The sequence below is a fragment of the Ascaphus truei genome, chromosome 2 (genome assembly GCF_040206685.1).
Source record: "Ascaphus truei isolate aAscTru1 chromosome 2, aAscTru1.hap1, whole genome shotgun sequence".
NCBI classification, from domain to species: Eukaryota; Metazoa; Chordata; class Amphibia; order Anura; family Ascaphidae; genus Ascaphus; species Ascaphus truei.
Window position 1 is genome coordinate 257,765,615 of NC_134484.1, and position 14,595 is coordinate 257,780,209.

The 14,595-nt window shown below is 38.4% G+C and overlaps 1 protein-coding gene and 1 pseudogene across 2 annotated transcripts in view; one reads left to right on the forward strand and one right to left on the reverse strand.

The window, feature by feature from the left end:
- The window catches only part of ADCY2 (adenylate cyclase 2), a 1,451,375-nt gene that overhangs the window by 200,634 nt on the left and 1,236,146 nt on the right, over positions 1-14,595 (forward strand). The gene's annotated exons all lie outside the window — the stretch shown is intronic.
- LOC142488897 (5S ribosomal RNA) lies at positions 7,775-7,893 on the reverse strand (annotated as a pseudogene).

Genomic DNA, 14,595 nt, shown 5'->3' on the forward strand with positions numbered 1-14,595 from the left:
AGAGCACACAGTGAACACTTGTTACTCTTTGATAAAGCACCCTGCGTGTGAAACGCGTAAGAGTGTCTGTCAGTACTTTTTTGTCTGATGTTTTTTAATTAATAAACCTTTTTGTTCATGATATCCCATCTCCTTTTGTGAATGAGCAGTGCACCGGCTTTTTTCCAATTTTTCTGTGATTGTAAATCTTTATTCTGTGTACCTGACCCGGCCTGGGAGCACACGCTATTGGAAGCAGTCTGGAAGCGGTTTCCAAGTGAGTGACAGCCCAACATTGATTGTGCTATAGGATATGCCACAGTGTATACAGCGCTTTACAAAAGGTGTGTGTGGAGTGAGAGTATATATCCATGGTGTGGGTAGGTGTGGAAATGTAAGAGGCTGTAGCATTACTAAAAGTGTGTGTAGATACTGTGATCCCTATTGGTATATAGGGATGGAATTACATAGAGTATTTGTATGTGTAAACGATAGCTGTGTGGACAAACATACAGCGCAGTGTGTATAGACATGGCCTTTAGCACTCGTGGGAAGAGAGTTCTCTCATGTCAATAGTGACTCATAAAAATTCGGTCTCTGTTTAGGCCATCGCTAAGTGTCCCGGACAGTTGCATAAATTTGTATTCATGCAACCATCTATCTTTCGGTGTTCTAAGATTACCTTGAGTATGGCTACCTTTAGATCTTTCATCTTGTGGCCAGAGTCAGAGAAATGTTCGCCGGCAGGACTGTCTCTTGTTCCGCGTGTGATGCTGTGGCGATGCATGTTCATCCTTTTGTTTAGCCCCTGTACCATCTCACATATGTAGTAGCAGCCCCCTGGGCATTTCATGCACATGATGAGGTACACGACATTGCTGGAGGAACAGGTGAACCTTCCTCTGATTTTGTACTCCAGATTCCTGTATGTTATTTGTATTGTGCCCGCAGTGTGGAGCATGTTGCAGGTTTTGCATCTTGCGTCCTGGCATGGTCTTGTCCCGCATTCAGTTGTACTGTTGAATACTTTATGCCTCACCATAATTTTCTTGATATCATGAGGTTGTCTGTATGATAATAAGGGTATTTCAGGGAAGACCTTTTGCAGTCTTGTATCTTTCTGGAGAATGGGTTGTAGTTCCTGGCGATCTTTAGTAGGGCATCTAGGTGTGGGTTATATGTGACCACCAAAGGTACCCTTTTCACTTGTCTCTTTCTTTCTGTATTCAAGGAGATCACTTCTTGGTATTCTGGTGGCTTTGTGGATTTGCTGGTCTACAATTCAGTGGTTATATCCACGGTTTATGAAAGTCGATCTCAAGGCTGTAATCCGCTGGCCTCTGTCTGCTGTGTCAGAGCAAATCTGGTTGTATCGCTTGACAGTAGATGGTTGCATGCTTAGTGTGTGTCGGGTGGAAGCTGTGGTCCCTCAAATAGCTGGTTCTTTCTGTAGGTTTGTGGTATACAGAAGTCTGCAGTTGGTTGTTCTTTATAGTAATGGTGGTGTCTAGGAAGTATTCTTCGTATGGGGAATGGGTGAGTTTGAGATTGATGGTCAGTGGAAAGTATTGAAGTTCTCATGGAACTGTAGGCGGTCCTGTTCACAGAGGTCCAAATCAGGAGGATGTCATCGATGTAGTGAAGGTATGTAAAGGGTTTCAAGTGACAGGTGGAAAGAAAGTCACTTTCAAGTTTTGCGCAGAACAGATTGGCAAACAGTGGCGCCATTCGAGTGCCCATAGCGGTCCCGGTAGTCTGGAGATACGTGTCGTTTCGAAACGTGAAGTAACTACTTCACGTAGAAAGAACCTACCACACACATACCACTAGTGGACACATACAACCCTACCCTAGAGGGAATATGAAAAATAATAAAAATAATCAAATATCTGCAACCCATGCTGGCAGAGGATGTGACATTAAAATAAATCTTTCCTAAACCTCCCATTCTTGCGTTCCGGTAACCACCAAACCTCAAACAGAAATTAATCAATAGAAAACTTCATAACGAACTTAAAGACACTGATAATGGCACAAAACCATGCAACAACACACTGTAAGAAACCTAGTGTGGTAGGTTATTCTGGGTCAGAATAATTTCGATGCATTTAATCACTGTCTCTGTGAGTGGCTCCTGCGGTCCCAAAAAGTATCTGCAGGCTGAAATCCCATCTTTGTGGGGGGATGTTAATGTAAAGTGATTCTACATCTATGGTTGCTATTAGTGTTCCTGTTGGGAGGGGGCCAATGGCATTAAGTTAGTTAAGCAGGTCAGTGGTGTCCTCGATATAGCTGGGTGTGTTCCTGACAAGTGGTTTTAGAATGCCTTCCACCCAGCCAGAAATATTCTCAGTCAGTGTGCCAGATCCAGAGATAATAGGGTGCCCAGGGTTACCATCTTTGTGAATTTTAGGGAGCATGTAGAATGTTCCAAGTTTTGGGTTAGCTGGTATCAGGTCCAGAATGTGTTCTCTTGTGTGGATCGGGAGTGTTTTAATGATCCTGTTGAGTTGTCATGTATTTTTTTGTTGGATCCTCCTGCAGTTTGGTGTAATACATTGCATCAGAGAGTTGTCTGTGCGCTTTCCGCAGGTAGTCTGTGGTGTTAATTATGACCACTGCTCCTTTCAGTCACAGATAACATTCTTATATGCACTGTTTTAATTAAACCCTTGCCTGCTTTATTCAATGTACCATTGGCGGAAGAAGAGATCAGTATATCTCGAAAGCTGACACAAATAAAAGCATTTCGTTAGCCACAGAACGGTATCGTCTATTCATTTTGATATATATATATATATTGCAGAATAAATTAGTTCTTCAGTATTAGGTGATATATTTTTTATTTGGACTAACAATTGATGTCATAGGACAAGCTTTCGAGAGTTCTCCTCTCTTCCTCAGGTCGGCAATACTGGTTTACAAAGGAATCTATGGCTAAAACAGAGATTTGGAAAGCAGAACAAACAGATTTAGATAAGGTGGGGTGATAAAGGGATGTTTAAAGAAATTGGAAGGATAATAAAATGGTGACAAGTAACAGCATGGAGCGGAAAGCGGAAAGCAGATGCTGTGGGGGGAGTTGTGGATAAGAACATTGGCAGAGAGGCAGGCAGGCAGGATAATTAAAAATAATTGTGATAGTGTGTGAGAAACCCTGTATCCGCATTTAGTCCTCTTGTTTTGGTGTCAAAGAGTCTTATCATTCTGAGTTCAAATGTTTTCTGTTCTTGGGTGCATTTAAACATTCCATTTATGTAATGATCTGGCTGTGAAATGATGTCCCACTGGTGAGCAGTATCTTCCTTTTTCATGGTGGAGTATAGAGTGTCTGTACATATTCATTCTGTCTTTAAGTTTTTGGCTGGTTTCCCCAATGTAGCATCCTTGGTCACATTTGTTGCATTGAAGCATATAAACTACATTCCTGGATGTGCAGCAGAATGATCTTTTAACATTGAGTGTTCCATGGTTGTGACTGGCTGTGGGATCTTGGCAAATATGTTTGCAGAGTTTGCAACGTATGTGTAACGATTGCGCTGCCCACGAGCAAAACAGGACCCCGAAGCGCGGCGCGTCTGAGGGGGCGGAGCTAAGTTCTGTGCAACCTAGAAGAGCTGCACGTGCGCTCTGTAAGCAGAGCGGGGTGCGCGCACGCACTGGTGCCAGAGCGGTGGTCTGTACGGCGACAGGTAAGGAGGGAACACGTCACAAAGGACGTGTTCCCAGATTCCTTACAGTGTGTTGTTGCACGGTTTTGTGCCATTATCAGTGTCTTTAAGTTCGTTATGAAGTTTTCTATGGACTAATTTCTGTTTGAGGTTTGGTGGTTACCGGAACGCAAGAATGGGAGGTTTAGGACAAATGTATTTTAATGTCACATCCTCTGCCAGCATGGGTTGCAGATCTTTGATTATTTTTTATTATTTTTCATATTCCCTCTAGGGTAGGGTTGTATGTGGCCACTAGTGGTGTGTGTGGTAGGTTCTTTCTGTCTGTATTGTAGCAGGTTTTCTCGTGGGGCTTTTAGTGTACTGTAGGTGTAATAGCTTGGACAATAGTCTTTGGCTTGTATCCCTTCTGGCTGAATGATTCGTCAGGGTTGTGAGATGCCTGTTTCTGTCTTCAGTGTCAGAGCATATGCAGTGGTATCTTATTGCCTGGCTGTTTATGATACCTTCTTTTGTATGGGGATGGAAGCTGGAGTTGTGGAGGTAACTGCATCTGTCTGTTGGTTTCTTGTATACAGATATGTGTAGTTAGCCATTTTTCAGTGTTACTGTTGTATCTAGAAAGTTTACTAAGTTTGTTGAATAATCCATTTATACTGTAGTTTAGTTGATGGATGGAATGAGTTCAGGGTCTTGTGGAATTGTTTTAAGTTTCCTTCACCCTCTGTCCATATTATAAACAGGTTATCAATGTATCTGTAGTATTGTAGGGTTTGTGAGGGCATGTAGTTAGGAATCTTTGTTCACGATTTGCCTTGAGAAGATTGGCATATTGCGGTGCTATCTTGTTACCCATTGCAGTCCCTATTAGTTGTAGGTACATTTCCTTGTTGAAGCTGAAGTAGTTGTGTGTGAGGATGTACAGTATTCTATCAGTTTGGTAATTACATCAGCGCTGTATTTCTGATCCACGGGAGATGTTGTTTTGAAGGAATTGCAAGCATGCCTCAATACCATCCTCGTGGGGGATGTTGCGTAAAAGGATTCTACATCCATGGTAGCTAGCAGTGTGTTGGATGGTAGTTGGTTGATGTTGTTAAGTTTATTGAGAAATATGTGGTATCTTGTATGAAGCTTTTGGTGCTTGTGACAAAAGGTTTGAGGATATTCTCCACTAAGCCTGATATTTGTTCAGTGAGTGTATCCATACCTGTTATAATTGGTCTGCCGGGGTTTCCTGGTTTGTGGATTTTGGGAAGCATGTAGAAGATACAGTACCAACTCCTGGGTTGTAAGGAGAGGAGAACTCTCGAAAGCTTGTCCTATGACATAAATTGACTAAACAGCTATTTCCATTATATATATATATATATATATATATATATATATATATACACATATACATATACACACACACACACACACACACGGAAATAGCCGTGTTAGTCCAGTGTCCAGTGTATATATATATTAAATATAGAAATGCATTGTTTGTATTAAAACACAGCATATAAATAACAAAATAGCACTATTCAAAATTATATTACTTTACAACCATTAAATCCTTTAATCTCTTGAAGGAACTTGATAGGTACACATATGCATCTATATCAGATTTTAATATTTTATGATGGCATGCCTAAATCTCTTGACTTTAGCCTCGTAGCATATGTTCTAAAGAAAATTGTAGAGTTATTTTCAGGAAGGCTCATAGACATGTTAATTATTCAGAAAGCTATCTATCTTTGTCAGTACATAAATCTGTGCAGAAACTTTGTATGATGGTGTATGATTTTTCTATTATGAAAATTAATTATTAACCCTGGTTGATATTTGTTGAATAGCAGTTTAAATAGAGTAATACGATGTGTTGTCACATCATGATAAATATACTCGGGTATCTATGTATCCTACAATAAACAAGAATATTTTCTTAATGATTCCATATATGAGTTACACAGAAATAATCAATATAACTAATGTTAGTTGGTGCTTTTTCCTGTGAACAGTATATCATGCCAGATTATTGATTTCTTAAGAAATGCATAATTATGCAATGTTTAATGAAAACAATATATAAATATATAAGGCCATGTACATACTGCTCTATATATATATATATATATATATATATATATATATATATATATATATATATATATATATATATATATATATATACATATACAGTGTTCGACTAACCTATACATTTGCACGCCCTGGGCGAGTGGATTTAACATCGTGGCGAATTCCTATTGGCCCAAGCAGCACACGTGTGGTACTCGGTGGCGAGTAGATTTTTTTGTGATTTGTCGACCAATATATATATATATATATATATATATATATATATAGATATATATATATATATATATATATATATATATATATGCTTAAGCCTATAGGGAACCATGTTAAAAATGGTTTTTGAGGCAAAAAGTGACACAGTGTGCTCATTTGCATGTCATTTCCCAGAATCCCTTGCTGCAGTGGAAGTGCTGTATGCTGGGTGATGATGGGGAAAGGTGGGGTTGCAGACCTGCCTAAGACATGCAGATGAGCATACAGTTGTATTTGCATATTTGCTTTCCTGTGGAGGGTTTTTGTCACTTTTTTTACTCACCATAACTTAACTCAGTATTATGGTATATATATATATATATATATATATATATATATATATATATATATATATATATATATATTTATATATATATATATATATATATATATATTTATATATTTATATATATACTGTATGAACACACAGCTGTCTCTTATACATACAAATACTCTGTAATTCCTTCCATATATACCAATAGGGACCACATAGTATCTACACACATTTTTAGTAATGCTACAGCCTCTTACATTTCCACACCTACCCACACCATCGATATACACTCCCACTCCACACACACCTTTTGTAAAGCACTGTATACACGGTGGGCTCTTTACCAATTTATATTTACATGCATACACACACACACACACACACACACACATACACACACACTCTTACATCACTAACATTCAGGGATTATTTAACACCTGTCAAAGAAAGTTCAGTCCGCGCTCTTGCTTCCTAGTGTTGCAGAAATGAATTCTTCTCCCTCCTCTTGCTGCTCCAATGGCTTGAAGTGTATCCCCTCACTCCAAAAAACGAACTCCGGTGGAAGACCCCGCCGGCGAACAGAATGACCAAGAAAAAAAGCGCACCAAGGTAAGGAAAAATTGTAAATGTATTAAACAATACGGCAATAAAATAACTTACATGTAAGTAAGAATAAATGAGTATCCAGGTCAACAAAATGTTCAACAGATCGGCATCATCATCAGTCTGACAGGGGGACAATTTCAGTTCCGTTTATGTTGACATCCCGCGTGCTGGGACTCACTCTATAGCACTTGCTGCAGAAATCGCCTCCGCATGTATGCAGGTAGTGGCGTGGTATCCAAAGCTAATGTGCATGTGTGGAAGCAAAGCCCCCTGTAGGCGTCTGTGTATGCCGGTTACAAAAGAAAATCGTGAACAGAAGGGTACACAATGGTGTAAACTGCCCCCCAAAGATGGAATAGGGAAGCTAGTTGCACAGTTCACTCGCGACACGTTTCGTATAGTAAATATACTTCATCAGGCATTATCTTGGGCACCCGTGTGGGGTCCTTTTGTATCCCACCAACTGCTATCATTGGCTGTTCGTTCTCAAATTACAAGCCAATCAGAGGACTAGAATGACCAATTCATTCAAATCCACAACTCTTGAGCAGACCTATAATTTTGGCCGCTATAGTGGTAAAATGATAGATCTTTTAATAGACAATATTATTGTTATTTTTTAAATGGGAGGTAACATCTCAAAAAAAGGGAGATGGCAGGACATAGATACTCTAATGGTTGGATTTGGGTACACACAGTCACACCCACGGGAATCCAAGAATAACAAGTGTACATTCAACAAAGATAAAAACATGATCATAAGTAATAATAATCACATAAATGCAATATAAATGACATAACAAATTACAACAACATGAAAACAAAAAGGAAAAAGAAAAGAAATAAGAAAGAAAAGATTAAAATGGGGGAGTAAAAAATAAAAAAGAGGAAAAAATATGTGATTCACATATAGCACCAGGTATTCCCAGGCAGTCTCCCAACCCGGTACTAATCAAGCATCACCCTGCTTAGCTTCCGAGATCAGATGGGATCTGGCACTTTCGGGGTAGTATGGCCATAGGTATTTTGTGATGCTCTCAATGGGTTAAGCAAAATAAATAGAGTAACACAAAAATAAATGTAAGAGCCAGGCCAGAGAGGGTCCATATAAATAATGAGCAATATATAAATGACAGATTGTACAGTAGATATTCCTCTCCTCTAGGTGTTTTGACTCCCACTATTTATCTCAAAAATGGTGTCAACTCTACATAGTCATTTAACCCCCCAGGATGTTTTGTTTGGAGGGTAAAGATCCACAACTGTTCTCTTTTTGCAATTTGAAGATCTCTGTCACCGGCTCTAATATTGGTTACTATGTGCTCAATGCCAATATATATTTAACTCCTGCAGTGCTACACTGAGGAACATCTCTAAAGTGGGTTAAAAGATGTGTGAGGGGTTTGGCTGAGATTAACAGTTTAGGGATATTAACAATGTTTCTAAGGTGTTCCATAATGCGTATTTTTAAATGTCGCTTGGTGCGGCCTACATATTGTAGACCGCACCCACATTGTAATATATATATATTACATATGTAGTTAAACAGTCAATATAATTATTAATTTCATATTTGAGATCTGTCATTTTTGATGTAAAATGATTTTGTGTCAACATTTTTGGATAAATTTTGCATTTGTTACATCTATGATTCCCTTTTAGACCCAGCACATCTCTTAAGTCCCTCTTTTTGTAGAGACAGTACCCTTAAGGAGGCTTGGGGCCAAAATGGTTTTTAAATCACATAGGTTGTTAGACAGTCAATATAGGTATTAATCTCGTACTGATGATCTGTCATATGTGATTTAAAACAATTCTGCGTCAACATTTTTAACAGATTTTACATTTATTACACCTGTAATTCCCTTTAATACCTAACACATCTCTTAGATCTTTTTTCTTATTGGAAGTTGTACCTTTTAGAAGACTAGGAGCCAAGATAGTTTTAAATTGTTTGATTTTGTGAAAACAATAGGGGATTTACTTGCCAGAAATTTAGACAATATTGGGTCCATACATAAGATATGCCAATGTTTGTTTAAAATGTATTTTATTTTGTTATGAGAACTATTAAATTTAGTAATAAAATATGGTGTTTCTTTTTTCTGATTTTGTTTCTGAGTATCCCTGGTAATTCGAGCATTGGTTGGTGAATGAGGTGGACTGGATTCATCCTCTAATACTTGATTTAATAAATATGGTTTTCTATTCAAAGTAGCAACTGAATTCCTTTGTTTTTTGGTTTTATGTGTAATTCTTTTTTTCCTATCAATGTTCAATGCTTTATTATAGGCACTAGAAATCAACATATCATCATAACCCTTTTGATGAAAGCGGTCAAAAAGGATTAGGGATTGTTCTTTAAATGCTTCCACATTTGCACAATTTCATCAGATACGTAAAAATTGGCTGAAAGGGATGTTATTAATACATCTCCTTTCATGTCCACTTGTGGGGTGTAAAAATGAATTGACATTAGTAGTTTTGAAGTGGGTTTTGGTCAAAAGTTGGTTTTCAGCAACATAAATCTCCAAATCTAAAAATATAATATTGGATTTATTTATTTCACTAGTAAAGGTGAGATTAAAATTATTGGTATTTAATTGTGATACAAATTGATCAAAAGAATCGTAATCGCCATCCCAGACAACGAACACATCGTCGATGTATCTCCGCCACATAACTAATTGCGGCTGAGATACATGGACACCCCATATGTATAGCGACTCCCACCATCCCATATACAAATTGGCAAAAGAAGGTGCAAATCATGTCCCCACAGCCGTGCCACATAGTTGTAAGTAAAACTCGTGTTCAAACAAAAAAATAATTGTGTTTTAGTATAAATTCTAATGAATCGTGAATAAAACAACATTGAGAAAGTGGTAAGGTGCCATGTAGTGCTAAGAAGTAATCTATAGCCTCTAAACCCCCAATATGTGGAATGGATGTGTAAAGTGCTTGAACATCAAGAGTGGCCAAACAATAAGTGTCCTTCCAAACAAAATCTGTGAGAATATCTACACACATTTTTAGTAATGCTACAGCCTCTTACATTTCCACACCTACCCACACCATCGATATACACTCCCACTCCACACACACCTTTTGTAAAGCCCTGTATACACTGTGTGCTCTTTACCAATTTATATTTACATGCATACACACACACACACTCTTACATCACTAACATTCAGGGATTATTTAACACCTCAAGTCATAAATCGCATACTACAGGGGGGGGGGGGAGGGTTAGGTTTCAGTCACAGATAACATTCCTACAGTATATGCACTGTTTTTAAGTTTAAACTTGCTTTATTCAATGTACCATCGCCAGTAGAAGTGATCAGTGTATCTCGAAAGCTCGAACAAATATAAGCATTTCGTTAGCCACAGAACGGTATTGTCTATTCATTTTTGATTATTAAAGCACCGGCTAACACGGTACCGATACCTCTACATATATATATATATATATATATATATATATATATATATATATATATATATATACATTTATATATATATATATATATATATATACATTTATATATATATATATATATATATATATATATATATATATATATATATATAACATACACAGAAAGTGAATACCGCATCAACTTCCAATAAGTAAATGCAATGTCTAAACCTAATTTAACCAGAAAAATATATCTGAAAAAGAAATCACAGCAAACACATTAGCTGCTAGGCGGTGCTAGAGGAAAAAGTAAATATATAAACACAAAAAAGAAAACCTCTAAAAAGCACTCAGACAAGTATGTGCAAAATAGTTATGGTAATTTATTAGATCAAAAAATAATGAAAAAACAAACAGCTGACTGGAGAGACTGCCTGACTAATTTAGACAGATAATCATATTGATACACTCAAAATAACAAAAATACAATATTGTAAACCCAGCATGAATAATACAGTATCATAGAATAATAGATCACTTATGGGAACAAAATTCCCGCAGTGAAAAAAGACCGGCCGGTCATAATGAATGATACTAAGCTGAAGGTAATTGGATGTCAGACCTCAAAGGAAACATATACAATTATACTAAATAAATAACAGATATGCTATACCAGAATACAGGATATTGGATGATAAAAAACCTGTAAGCCTAATACCAGACACACAGTGTATATCAATAAGAAAGTATATATATTAAGTACTTCAGTGACCCAAATACATATGTCATATTAATGATGAAGCATGCAGTGCGAACAAAATACAGTAGCTCCATCAGGCAGGCCGTAGTGCTCGCGAGGAAGTGCGACGGTTTGGCAAAATTTTGAACTGACAAATAATTTTGTTTTTTTCGCGCGACAACAATGTCATGGCCGCATCATGTGAGCGGTTCAGCCAATGAGGGCGAACCAGCCTGGTGAGATCACAACCACACCTCCCCATTGCCACTTCATCAGAGTACAAGAAACACTCGGGCGACCGGCGAGCGCAACTCCTTGTGCTCTGTTGTGCGCACACACCTGCACTATAATCACAGCCTTAAATTAACAATTCCCAATCTCCGAGATTCACTAAATTTCAATGCCATATCAACAGCCATTGACAAATGGCAATTAACACCAGAATGACCGTTTTGAATGTCCCATTTAATTTTTCATAGTGATTGATGTCACATTGATTTTCTCAATGTTGGCCTTTCAACTGAATCAGGGTTGTCACCTTCTTATTTGCCCTTCTTCTCATTATCTTTTTTCCATTGGCTCTCTATGTGTCTGTATATTTGTTTATTACCCTTAGGGTCCTCCAATTTCTACAAAATATGACACAGTATTCTGGGAGGACTATATAGTAGTACTTTTCCATGGTGGTCCCTCTCTAGCCCCGAGATATGATTGCGTAGACAAACCCAATTTTCTGGGTCAAGCTGGGAAGATAGTGGACTGTTCTCTCTTATTTTGAGATTTCAGAAAGTTGTCAATGATCAGTAAATCTCCCCACGCAATTGGACTGAAGAAAAAAAATCATAATCTAGTGGTGTTATTAGGACGTTATATATACTGTAGTGCTTGAGACGTTAGTAAAATAGGTCTCCCTCAGCAGCTTTAGCATACAATTTGATGGCGGATTTCACAAAATCTGGAAGGATGGGATTGGAATGTATCTGCCCACATTATTCTTTTAGTGCCCAATCCACCTCCGAATTCAGATCCAGATCAGATGTTGGTAACAAATCCAGACCATTGCTTTTTTTTCTTGGGGCTTGCCTTATCCCTTAGTGTGCCCTTATCATGTACCTGATACAGCACAGGCCCAGACACCCAAATGGGCCTTCTGATGTACTAAGCACTGTACGTCATGGATACAATGCTCATTTTCAAAAGGGCAGATTGGGTAGTCCGCTCCAATAAAGTAGTAGGCTAACTCAAAATGGCAGGAACCCATTCTACTTCCTGTTACATCAGCTCTGAGGTGGGTGCAGTAAGTAATCCCTTAAACAGTGAAAAATATATGTTTATTACATAGCACAAGGGCCACTTTTACACATGGATGCATGACCGACAGGACTTGCATATTTATCTACACTGTATACTGCCTGACAAGAACTCAAGTCCTTGAAATGAGTCACCAACTTCCCAAATAAGTGTCTCTGAACTTGATTCTGTGTAATCATTTCTTCAGAGTACAAACTCTACTGAATTAAGTTTCTCACTGACAGCAAGACGTAAAATTGGTTTAACATCATGAGGTACAGTACCACAATAAATGGAAACTTGTATGTGTTGTTTTTAGAATTAATGCACAAAATAAATCCACCCTTCACTGGTATAGCTTGTTCCAGAATAATCTGTTAATGTTATTTTTGTAAAATATATAATTTTTTTTCATTTATGACAATGCTAAAAACAGGGTTGCCACCTCTCTGGGGTTGACCCGGAGACTTCAGGTTCCGGGCACTTACCCCTCGGCTATGGGTTTAGTTTGTCAATCTCTGGGTGGCGGTGGCGTGCAGCATGCTGCGGTGGTGTCTCCGGCATTCTCCTGCAATTTCCCCTCCAACTGCATTGAACATGGCTTTGCGGCGTAAAATGATGCCGCGTTGCCATAACAAAGGGACTGTACGTGACATTGCGTAGTGCAATGATGTCACGAAGTGTACCCTTGTCATGGCAACGCGACGTCATTTGATACCGCACAGCCAAGTTCACTGCAGTTGGAGGATAAGTTGCAGGAGAATGCTGGGAGCCGCTGCCGCACCACCATGCCGCACCACCATGCCGCACCACCATGCCGCACCAAGTTAGGGATTTTTTTTTTTTTTTTTACTTTTTCTCCGGGTTGGCCTTTAGTAGAATATGGCAAGCCTGGCTACACATTGTTTGGAGAAATTCTGCAACCCACACTTACAAAAAAAAAAAAAAAACCTTTTAAGGATGCTTGTAAGAGATGTGTACATATAATGGAGACTGATTTGGGTGCACTTATATCTTGGCTTTATTGAGCCTGTTCCTTTATCCAGGCAAAATATACAAAAACAACAAAATAACAACCCCCTATCCCTTTGTTAGGGGATAGCTTACATCCCCAGAACCAATCTGCAGGACTGTAGCGATATTCCCATTACCAGCCTATCACCCAATGTCTCAGGAGGTACCTTAAGCAGGTGGTCCTCGATATCACTTTCTGGGAGGTTACTGGGTCCTGTGTGTCCAGGAAATATAGGTCTCTGGGTTTCTGGGTGTCTTGATTTCAGCACACCTGTGTGCTCAAGACAGTGTCGGTGTTCAGGCTTCTCTGCTTTCCTGTATCAGCACAATTGTGAACTCAGGAATCTCTCTTCTGTTTTCTTACAGCTCTAATGTGGCCAGGTGGAGTCTTGTTAATTGCCTGTTTGCAATTAACCAGCTCCCTGCTGGATTTAGAGGCAGTTTCTCTCAAACAGATATAAGTCCCTGTTACAGTGCTATATCCTATAGCAGTAGGAAATCTGTGAGTATTTCTATCTGTTCTTCTTTGTACCTGGGGCATGGAAATTTGATTTATTCCAGTGGGAAAGCAGCACATATTTTTGTTATGCAAATAAGCAAAAAGCAATGTGGAAAATGTAGAAATCTAGATAGTAAAATAAGGATAGAAATGTTAGCATTCATCAACTGGCAAGTTTAAAAAAAACAAAAAACAAATACTTGATAAAAATGTTAACCGCAGTCACTGAACTAGACGGCTGCATATTTTTGTTGACCTTGAATAAATACCACCCTGAGTTCTTCACACTGGTAGTCACCTTTAAAGGAAGTCTGCTGCTTGTTGGTGCTATATATATTATGTTCTGTGCCTGTTTCTCCAGCTCTCAGGCCCAGCTTCACTAAGCTCTGTTAGCCTTTTCCACATGACGCTGACACATGCTGATAGTAACTCTTTATTCACTTAAGCAAATAACGTGATGCTAAATAGGTTTTACTTCTGTAAAAAAATTGGACATTTTTTAATCCTTGTTATTTCAAATTACATGCAAATATGCTGATTACAGCATTTAATGGGCAATTAGTTCTCTTTTCTGCTAATATAGGCAACATTTTTGTATTTTTTAAATTATTCTAATACTAATAATACAAAAATTACCAATTCCCCATCCCCTCCAATTTTATGTATAGGATGCTGCAGACTCTTCCCCTCCCCAATGGCACTCCCCCAATCCCGATAAACAGGATTGTGGGAATGCATCAACCTCCTCTTGCCACCCAG